Source organism: Symphalangus syndactylus, chromosome X (assembly GCF_028878055.3).
Source record: "Symphalangus syndactylus isolate Jambi chromosome X, NHGRI_mSymSyn1-v2.1_pri, whole genome shotgun sequence".
Lineage (NCBI taxonomy): Eukaryota > Metazoa > Chordata > Mammalia > Primates > Hylobatidae > Symphalangus > Symphalangus syndactylus.
The window spans coordinates 154,524,228-154,536,186 of record NC_072447.2 but is presented as its reverse complement, the minus strand read 5'-3'; the positions used below and the strand labels follow the sequence as shown (position 1 = coordinate 154,536,186).

General features: G+C 34.5%; 1 pseudogene; it reads left to right on the top strand.

The window, feature by feature from the left end:
- The first annotated feature begins 2,889 nt into the window (after positions 1–2,889).
- On the top strand, positions 2,890–3,763 carry LOC129475439 (small ribosomal subunit protein uS2-like; annotated as a pseudogene).
- The last annotated feature ends 8,196 nt before the right edge of the window (positions 3,764–11,959 follow it).

Genomic DNA, 11,959 nt, shown 5'->3' with positions numbered 1-11,959 from the left:
CTTTTTCACTTGCTTGGAGATTTTTCATAGAAGCTACTTTGACATATTGAAAGCATATTTTTCTTCTTATGTCTTGTACACTCTTTTTTGTAAATTCTGCCCTTTTATCTCTGACTTTTAGTCTAGCTATTTTTTTTCTACCTATCTTCCAGGTTATTCTTCCTTCCACTGTGTCTACTATGCTGTAATATTATATATTTTAACCTGAAAAAGATCACCATAAAAATTGATGATTCTTAAAACCAGTGTACAGTACTCACTTAAACCCTTTGAGCTCTCCATTTGCATGGCTTGCCTTTTCTGCCTTTGTAAGTCTTCTCTTAAACCAAACCTCCTTCTCATATATATAAAATTATATATTATATTATATATGTATATATATATATAGAGAGAGAGAGAGAGAGAGAGAGAGTCTTGCATTGTTTCCCAGGCTGGAGTGCAGTGGCACAATCTTGGCTCACTGCAACTTCCGCCTCGTGGGTTCAAGCGATTCTCCTGCCTCAGCCTCCTGAGTAGCTGGGACTACAGGCGCGCGGCCACCACGCCCAGCTAATTTTTTTTATTTTTAGTAGAGACGGGGTTTCACCATGTTGGCCAAGATGGTCTCGATATCCTGACCTCATGATCTGCCCACCTTGGCCTCCAAAAGTGCTGGGATTACAGGTGTGAGCCACTGCTCCCGGCCTTTAATAAATGATTTTTCATATTATTCAAACTCTAGTTTAAATAAGGCTACCTTAATAAAAGGCCACACAACCTTCCTGAAATAATTTTTTTGTCTTTCTGATAAGTCTTTTTGAATATAAAGACAAGTGTTTTTTAGACTAAATAATTTCTACAAAATTTACATTCTGTTGGTTAAACATGTATTTTCTAATAAATTTACCTTCAGTTTAGTTTACACGCCTAGTTTAATATTTTGTTTAATTTACACATCTGGGTTAAAGTTTTTATAAACACTCTTATCTTAGTTTCTTTTGATTCAATTTAACTCTTCTCTCTTACTTGTTTCTGAAAATATCTGCAAAACAAAAATAGACATTCTAAATAGTAAACACAAAATAGCTAATTAAAAACCACTAAGTCAGTCACTGCCATCTAAAATGGCAGCCAAAACCCCTAATATTCTCTAACAAAATTAGCAAAATTTTCTTTATTCTAAAAAAAATTATAAAATACAAAACAAAATTCTCAGGCATTAAGACATGCCAAATTTCCTGAGACTCCAGCCAACTACATATTGTACACATTTTTAAACTAATAAAATTACATCAAAAATTGAAAATGCAAGTAGCTGTTATTCAAATTCTCTAAAAAACTGCTACAATTGAATATTAACGTATAAAGCCCTCTAAGTTCTCCCTCTCTGTATTTTTCTCTACCTACTTTACATTGTTATTAATACATAATATTTGTACACATTTATGGGTTAAATGTAATATTTTGATACATACATAAAATGTGTAATGATCAAGTCACTTTGAACATTTATCATATCCATCACTTTGAACATTTATCATTTCTTTGTGTTGGGAACATTTCAAAGCTTCTCTTCTAGCTATTTTGAAAGATATATTGTTGATAACTATAACTACCCTACTGTTTTATTGAATACCAAAACTTATTCTTTCTATCTAAGTATACATTTGTACTCATTAACCTCCCTACTTTAAATCTACTAACTTTTCTACTAGTGTTGAGATAAAACTTACACTTACAACTTTATAGCCAAAAAAAGGCTTAAAGATTTCCAAGCCAAAAAAAAAAAAAGGCTTAAAGACTTCCAAATTAATGACTTTACAAGTTACAGCAATTCCATAATAACCAATAACCTAAACACCTTTTATTATACTTAAGTTCTGGGGTACATGTGCAGAACGTGCAGGTTTCTTACATGGGTATACATGTGCCATGGTGGTTTGCTGCACCCATCAACCTGTCATCTACATTACATATTTCTCCTAATGCTATCCCTGCCCTAGTCCTGCACCCCTCGATAGGCCCTGGTGTGTGATGTTCCCCTCCCTGTGTCCATGTGTTCTCATTGTTCAACTCCCACATATGAGTGTCCTAAACATCTTTTAGAAATATAAATCTAAATTTGCCTAACAATCACTTATGGTAATAAAATACTTAATTACAAATTAATAACCAATGAAAAACCTAAATAAATGTTTACAAGTTTGACTCTCAGATCTAACAAGTCAGAACCATAAGCTCAAAACAATAATATATCTCTTTCCAACATAAAAATTTTGCTTTTTCTGCCACACAAAAACAAAAAAAAGCCAAAAAACTTACTAAAATTCCTCCCGATCCACATTTACTAATCAAGCGAAACAGCTGACAAACAAAAATTAAATTTATTACTAGTTCAAAACTATTTGTTTTTCTTATACAATTCAGCCAGTCCTAAAAAATATATAAACAGTTAAAAATTTAACCTTAAACTCATTTTAAAAGTAAAATAATTAAGTTTTCTAAAATCAAATTTCTATAAAAACTGCTTGACCCACAACTTTAGTCCACAGCTTTCATTAAATTACCTATCAAGACAAATAAAGTTTAGTCATGTAAACAGGTCCCAATTTTGTTAAAAATATCATTTAGATACAGCTGTCTTCTATAAACCAATAATTTCATCTTACTATTTCATAACTAAAATTCTAAAATGAAAATAAAATCTTTATTTGTATACATATATGTGTTCAAGTGTGTTTGCACATATCTGCATATATTATGTTATATGCAGTGTCTACATAATAAAGTCTCATACCATCAGTCAAAAAACCCTTAAAAGTTCTATTCAGCTTTTTCCACGCTACCTAGAGAGGGGTCCATGGGGCATTGTTCTGGATTCCTGGCATCGCTTAAAGAGAAACTTTCACAATGTCTGGAATCCTTGATATCCTGCCAATGAAGGAGGATGATATCCTCAACTTGCTTGCAGCAGGAACCCACTTAGGTAGCCCCAACCTTGACTTCCAAATGGGACAGCACAAGTATAAAAGAAAAGTGATGGCGTCTGCATCATAAATATGAAGAGGACCTGGGAGAAGCTTCTGCTGGCAGCTCGTGCCACTGTTGCCACTGAAAACCTTGCTGATTTCCCTGTCTTACCCTCCAGGAATTCTGGCTGCTGGGTTGTGCTGAAGCTCATAACTGCCACTGGAGCCATTCCTATTGCTGGCCGCTTCACTCCTGGAAACTTCACTAACCAAATCCAGGCAGCCTTCCCGGAGCTCCAGTTTCTGGTGGTTACTGATCCCAGGGCTGACCATTACCTCTCACAGAGTAATCTTATGTTAACCTGACTCCCATTGCTCTGTGGAAAACAGATTCTCCTCCGCATTGTGTGGACATTGCCATCCCATGCAACAAGGGAGTTCCTTCAGTGGGTCTGATGGTGAATGCCAGCCCGGAAGTTGTACACACACGGTACCATCTCCCATGAGCATCCATGGAAGGTCCTGCCTGATCTCTACTTCTACAGAAATCCTGAAAAGACTGAAAAGGAAGAGCAGACGTTGCTGAAAAGACCATAACCAAGGAGGAGTTTCAGGGTGTATGGACTGCTGCTGCAGCTCCCGAGTTCACTGCTGCTCAGCCTGAGGTTGCAGATTGGTCTGAAAGTGGGCAGGTATCCTCAGTGCTTATCAAGCAGTTCTCTACTCAAGACTAGAGTGCTCAGCCTGCCAGGGAAGATTGATTTGCAGCTCCAACTGCTCAGACCACTGAATGGGTAGGAACAACCTCTGAGTGATCTTAAGCTGTTCTTCCACAGGCTCTTATGCAAGATAGAAATAAGGTTGATGACAAATAAATGTCAGTTTCCAAAAAATAAATTTTATTAAAATTAACTTAAATAAATACACATTCATATAAAATATATAATTAACGCAAATGCCTTTAGTTCCCATGACTTAAATAATATTTAATAAATAAGCCAGTTTTAAAATAATAAAATAAAAATATAAATTTCTTTAAAATGGTCAGCATATATTTTTACCCAAGTTTACTGGTCAGTTTTATATTTGTCGCTACTAAATATTTTAATATGTCAAGATTTGCCACAAATGATATAAAACTACAAACTCAGCCTTAAAAAATAATCTTTATGTAACTTTTTAATAAATGAAACTAATTTGTCTTCTAAGTTATCAACAAAGTACTCATGAATTTAACTTTAAGGTTCTTAAACACCTAATATTTACAAACTATAAAAATAATTAACCAAAAACCTTAAAATTATAACTTTGACTAATATCTCAGTTTTCATAATCTAAATAAACTATTCAAAATTAAGTTAATATAAATACAATAAACATCATAAACTTTCCATTTAATTTTACATCTTAAAGTTATGTCTTGTTAAGTTTGAAAAAATGTAGCTCGAAGCTGTTTACAAGAAGTGCATTCTTCAAAATCCACAACCTTGCTCAAAGTCCACGGCAAGCTTACACATAAATATCCTTTTACAAGTACATCTGCTCAGCAACTGCCTGTCCCAACTAGGACTGGCATCACTCTTGCTATGGATCTTTGTAGCCAAGGATAATCATTTCAAAATAACTATGTAATCCTCCTCATTAAAAAAACAAAGAAACAAAAAAACCTTTGTCTTCCTTTACTTCCCTGAATACACACATAGTTTACTATGACATGCATATTCCCATTGCCATGCTGTATCTCAAATACATATATTTTTGGTTTAGAGAGCTTCTCTCTGATGGTTATTTAGGTTAAGAGCTGTTAAATTCATCTTTAAGTTATTAGTTTTAGTTTATTTTTAAAGTTTTCAATTCTAGAATATTTAGTTTATTATTTTTCATAAGGCTCCATTTTAATTAATGTTAAGCATAATAGATTCATGATAAACATATTAAAATCTATGTCTCCAAACACCATTATATGGATTGTCTGTGTTTATTTCAATTTGTCTTATTTGTTTTGGGTTTTGTTCATATTGTTCTGTCACCTCCTATGCATAGCTATTTAAGATTGTGTGCTGCATGTATGTTTATTGTGGCACTGTTTACAATAGCAAAGACTTGGAACCAACCCAAATGCTCATCAGTGATAGACTGGATAAAGAAAATGTGGCACATATACACCATGGAATACTATGCAGCCATAAAAAAGGCTAAGTTCGTGTCCTTTGCAGGGACATGGATGACGCTGGAAACCATCATTCTCAGCAAACTAACACAAGAACAGAAAACTAAACACCACATGTTCTCACTCATAAGTGGGAGTTGATCAATAAGAACACATGGACACAGGGATGGGAACATCACACACTGGGGCCTGTCGGGGGATGGGGGGCTAGGGGAGGGATAGCATTAGGAGAAATACCTAATGTATATGATGGATTAATGGGTGCAGCAAACCACCATGGCACGTGTATACCTATGTAACAAACCTGTATGTTCTGCACATGTATCCCAGAATTTAAAGTATAATTTTAAAAAATATGACAATAAAAATAATACAAAAATAATAAAAAAAGATTGTGTGCTGGATATCATATGTGAAAAATTGTAGAGATAATTTGAGGCCTAGAAAGATGCTACCTTCCTACACAGAAGATTTGTTTGCTTCTGGATTAGAGCTAAAGGAGCATTATCAATCCCAGAAGAACCTTAATCCATTCAGGTATGAAGATGATTCTATGATGATCTTAAAGCACTACAAGTCCTAGTCTAGGCATGGTTCACTCTTACTCCTAGAGAACTAATATTTGGGGTTTCAGCTCAAAGCCTGAAGATTTTACCAGCCTGTCTCCTTGGCAGGCCTTGGACTCTGGTTTTTGTCTTCCTAAACCATATGGACCTGTTAAAATTTCTGCTCAGTTTGTAGCCTTTCAGTAGTCTTTTCTGGAATTGAAAATTTTCCCTAAGGAAAAAGCAACCACCAAATCTCAAATTACCTCTCTGGATTTTCTTCTTCTTCTTCTGTATTTTTGCTACATATACTTCTTGCTTTGTTAGCTCTATGATGTCTTCCATCATATTTTAAAAAACATATTCAGATTATTTGGTTGTTCTTAGTATGAGGGATGATTTCATGACATAGTCTGCCATTACTGGAATCATTACTTATTCTCTTTGCTTTATGCTTTCAGCCAGAGACTCAGGTAGGAAGTATAGTTAGCTGGTGGATAGACTACTCAGAATTTTATTCCTGAGGTGTATGATGTTCTGGGGGGCCGTGATGTATCTCAACTGATTTTTATCATTGGAAATTGGAGTATAGGAAGATTTCCCAAAAAGTCTCCTGAGATCCAAACATAAGTATCCCTGTCACCTTTGGATATCAATAATCTTATTTCCTCTTAAAAACTGATATTAATTATTTTAGACAACATAGTAACCCGTATATTGATTGTCAATCAGGTGTCAAAAAATACCTGAAATGACCATGTTGCAGTCTCAGTTTTCAATTTAGTGAAACCGTTATTGAGTGCTATGGCATAAGTCTTCCTTTGTGGGGCTCTAAGACCATTATACAATCATAGCCCAAAGATGTGAAGACGGCAAGCAAACATTTTTCAAGTGAGTGATGAGGTGTAATTTTCAAGTGAGTGATGAGGTGTAATCCTGAGAGGCTGTTCTCCATCCTCTATCTCTTGGTTTCTAGATTAGTGTGTTCTAGCCATGGGACGAATGTTACCAAATTTTAAATATTATATTTCTCCATAAAGTAAAGTTTGTTCAACATATTGATCAAATCTCTTATAATCCTTTTTGGTTTTTCTGAGTTATGATAAAATCTCCAACTATGCTTATTGACTTGTTTCTCTTTGTATCTGTCAACTTTATATCTGTTGTTACTATGTTACTAGGTGCACAACTTTTAAATGTGATATTTTGGGGCAACATTAACTTTTTTTCATTATAAAGTGACCTTTCTCTCTAAGATTGCATTTTGCCTTAAAAATGTCTGAAATTAATACAGCTATAAAAATTGTATTTTATTAGTGTTTGCATAATCTAACTTTTTATATTATTTTAGTTTACATATTCTTATATTTTGAATACATCTCTTGTGAACTGCTTAAAGTTGGATTTTTTCCATTCTGGCAATTGTCTTATTTTGATTAAAACATCTAGTTCATTATAATTTATATAATCATTTCATTTAGCCTTTATTTCTTTATGCATCTCACACTTATCTGAGATAAATTATCTGAGATATTATGTGGGATAATAATTAGCCTTCAAAATAAACTGTATCCATTATACACTGATAGATAATAGCTGGTTGGCTAGCTTAATAGATAGTTATTAGACTTTTTAGTGCTTGATTATTGGTGGTAATTTATAATTTTCTGTCTAAAAAGTGTCATTATCTTGCCTCCATTCTTTTTTTTTTTTTTTTTTGAGACAGAGTCTTGCTCTGTCACCCAGGCTGGAGTGCAGTGGTGCGATCTCAGCTCACTGCAAGCTCCGCCTCCCAGGTTCACGCCATTCTCCTGCCTCAGCCTCTCCGAGTAGCTGGGACTACAGGCTACTGCCACCATGCATGGCTAATTTTTTGTATTTTTAGTAGAGGCAGTGTTTCACCGTGGTCTCAATCTCCTGACCTCATGATCCACCCGCCTCGGCCTCCCAAAGTGCTAGGATTACAAGCATGAGCCACCATGCCCGGCCTTGCCTCCATTCTTGAATGATATATTCACTGGGTATATCATTCTAGGTTGACAGTTATTTTCCCTCAGTATATGGATGAAATCATTTCACTATTTTCTGGCTTCCATTGCTGCTATAAGCCAGCTATTAATCTACTCTTTTAAAAGTTATATGTCTTTTTATCAGGCTACTTTTAGGGTTTTCTTTCTCAGGTTTCTGTGATTTCACTATAATGTATCTAGCTGTTGTTTACTTATTCTCTTTTATCGTTGAGATTTTAGAGAGAGGAGGGGCTTTCTAAAACTGTGGATTGGTGTCTTTTGTAAATTGTGGAAATTTCTCCACTATTATCCCCTAAAATATTTCCTCTACCTAATGTGCTTTATCTTCTCCTGCTGGGATTTCAACTAGATATAGGTAAGGGCTATTTATTGTATCCATTACATCTCTTATTTTCCTCTGTATTTCCAGCTTTTCATATCTACTTGCTGCATTCTGAATAATTTCTTCTTATCTGTCTTATGCTAATTATTTCTTCAGCTATGTATAATCTACTGTAAAAGCATGCATTGAGTTTTTAATTTAGAAATGCATACATAGATAGGTATCTTTAATTTGCAGATATTTTCAAGTTTTTTCTTTTATTACTGTATATATGATAAGTACAATTATTTAATCATCTATATCTGACAACTGAGTTTTCTAAAGTTTGTGTCTTTTTCTGGTATTTGTTGTGTTTTGCTTTTGTTTTTTGTTGTTATTGATGGTGTCTGGTTTACTTGTATTCCCGATTATCTTTATTGTACTGGTAATGAAACCTAGGATCAATGTGATTCTCTTTATGGAATATTAGCTATTGTATGGGACAACCAGGGGACTCTTCTAATATGGAACCACTTTCATTAAAGTTGAAGACTGGAGATTTCTTAGACTACCCTCACTTTACTGTTACTTGAGCTTCGTGAAAGGAAAATACCTTGGGCCCCCACAATCACTAAGCTAAAGGGGAAAACTTCTTAGGGCAAACTTGCCTCACATTCTGTTCAAAGTCACACCCCTCTGCTCACTGAGATAAATGCATATCTGATTGCCTCCTTTGGAGAGGCTAATCAAAAATTCAAAAGAATACGACAATTTGTCTCTTATCTACCTATGAGCTGGAAACCCCTCCCCACTTATAGTTGTCCCGTCTTTCCAGACTGAACCAATGTTCATCTTACGTATGTTGATTGATGTCTCATGTCTCCAAAAAATGTGTAAAACCAAACTGTGTTCTGACCACCTTGGGCACATGTAGTCAGGACCTCCTGAGGCTGTGTCATAGGCACGGGGGTCCTCAACCTTGGAAAAATGAACTTTCTAAATTAACTGAGACCTGTCTCAGATTTTCAGGTTCACATTTTGATAACCACAAAGGGATTCTGAGAGGAGGTGCTCCTGACCTTTGAAAAATCTTCTATCTGTGCTTGGTATCAGATTGAGCTACGCTTATGGCTCAAACTAATAGGACAATTTGCTGAGACCTGGAAGCACCTCCTCCAGAGAATCTCTGATCTGCCAAAATTTGGTCGAGATCTAAAATTTATTTTGCTGTACAACTCCTTTTTTTGGAGTTGTACACACTTCCAACACAAGGAAGACAAGTTTTTCCTGCTTCCATGATGATGGAAGGCAGGAAATTACTTTATGGAGTTTGAGCTCACTTCCAACAGGGAAAAAGGGGTTTGTTTTTTTTTTCCCTAATTCTAGAGTGGTAGAGAGCAGTCTTCAGCCTGACCCTATCCATAGGCAAGTAACTAAATTGGAGTATGTCTTGGCTAAAGTTAAGATTAACAACCAGCTGATCTTAATTTCTCCTTACCATTAGAGTGCTCAATAATCATATAAGTTGTGCAATTGTTTATTTTGCTTAACTATTTTTTGCTGTTGTCATTAGTTGTTTCTGTTTTTGTTGTTGTTTCAGTCTTTTTCCCATTGGGTTTGATCAGCTGTATCTGACTTGATCAAATCCCAAGGAAGTTCCAAATTATGGGGAACAAGACCTCTGAAGGAGTTAAATTCACACACACACACACACACACACACACACACACACACGGTGGTGTGGTGCAAGGAGAAAGACGGCCAGCAAAGAGACAAAAAAAAGAGGAAAGATTTTTTACTTTTATTACAAAGGGGCTTTATTTACATAACAAGGCCACCTTTTTCTTAGCCAGGCCAAACTGAAAAACCAATGGCTATCCTTCTGAAATAGCAGCAATTTGTCCTAGCTGAGATATGGTAATGAGATATAAGAAGGTATTTTTAAAAGGAGCTTAATGGTCAAAAGTCAGCTTAATTAAAAGCTAACATACAAGATGAATGTTTGTGTGTGTCCATATGTGTGCGTTTGTATTTAAAAGGCCTTCATGTTTTTGTTTTTGTTTTTCTCCTAGGACCTTGTCTTCTTCTGAAGCAAAAGCTTTTTCTTGTCAATTGACTGAATTCTGTTTTCTTCATTTACTTCTGCTTTCTCTTCTTTCTTTTGCACCCTCTGCTGCATGGGGACCTAAAATACTTTATAATAGCCTGGGGTTCTTTAAAGAAAATGGAGAAGGCACCTGACTCCCTTTGGGGGAGAAACCTGTTTTTCCTTATGGAACCCCAAGATTGTAAACAGACAAGTTCGTCTCAGCTCTTAAACTGCTTACTTTTGTATTGCATTACCTGTTTATAGTTATTGCAACAGAGGTTACTCTTGGGTCTTTAAGGAAGAGTATGGTTTCGATACTTAGAAATGTCTTTGTTTAAAAAAAAATTAAGTGTACTGTAAAAGCATCATGTGGTCTAACCTCATAATAATTATCCCTTTGTGGAGACCCATGATTCATTGTAGGCTCTGTCCAAAGCTCAGAGATCCAGTCAAAAGATAGGTAGTCACTATCTAAATAAAATTGGTCTCCTTATACAATCCTGTGATAGATTTCTATAATTTATGTTTGATTTGGCATCCATCTTTAATCTCCCTCTAGCACAAACAGACTTTTTCTCTCTGTACCTTATGATGTAAATTTTGCTATTTGATTTTCACCTGAGTTGTTTGCTTTAATATGCAAATTTAAGGCTATTTAGCTGACAACTTCCTAGGGTTGTGAAACAGGTTATCAAGAATCTGAAAGTCTAAAATAGGAAAATAAAAGGTTTTTATAAAACTATAAGATGTGCTTCTAACGGCATGCCTAATATGTCTATGTATTTATGTGTTGCATACACAATGTTTCACTACTGAATATATATAAAAGACTGCTAATTAATTGGCTTAAGAAAATAAAAGCATTTGAATCAAATATTTTATCAGGAAAAAATAAAAGACTAGTCAAATGCTTTTTCAAGTTTACATAACTTAAAATCTTTAATAAATAAGCTAGCTTTAAAATTATTGGTAAAGTGATATTAGAAATGTCTTAAGAATCACCAGCATACATTTATTTGCATGTATTAATCAAGCAATTTCGTATTTATTCCTGCCAAATATTATAAGGTGTCAAAATTTGGCATAGGGGTTACAAATCTATAAACCCAGCACAAGACAGAATGACCTTTGCTTGTGTAATCTGTAATAAATCAGACATTGATGCTGGTTTAATAAAAATAGTTATGTCTTGAATTTAGTAAGATTACCATAACTTCTATTCTTGTGGCTTTAGGCAGTCTAGTCCACAAGCATTAAGGTTTGTTTTGGGAAAGGACTGTCATCATCTTTGTTTCAAAGCTAAACTATAAAGTAAGTTCCTCCCAAACTTAGTTTGTCCTATGCCCAGGAATGAACAAGGAAAACTTTGAAGTTAAAAGCAAGATGGAGTCAGGTCAAATATTTTTCACTGTCTCAGTTATAATTCTGCAGTGGTGGTTCCCTAACTTTAAATAATGACAATCACAGTTTTTATAAATAACCTAGGTACATGATTAGAATAAAATAATTAGATATATATTACAGGATAAATACTTGTAGACAAGCTCATCATAATTTAGAATCTAAAGTTATGTTACATTAAATAATAGATATATTATTATGTGGGTATTTTCCAATAAAAATATATTTGTGAGAAAACATTTTTTCTAAAATAAAAGGGTATTCTTTTTAAAAGTGAACAATTTTTGCCTAATTCAAAAGCTTATTTAAGGGTCATTTTTAAAACAAGGTAAAAGGAGCCAGGAAATAAAAGAGATGTTAAGAAAGTTATATAAATAAAGAGGGGTTTTTTTGTAAGAAAGCTAAAGAGAAATAATTTCATATGAGAAAGAATCTTGTATGATAAATTTAGTTCTAGAATAAAATGGCTGGTTGT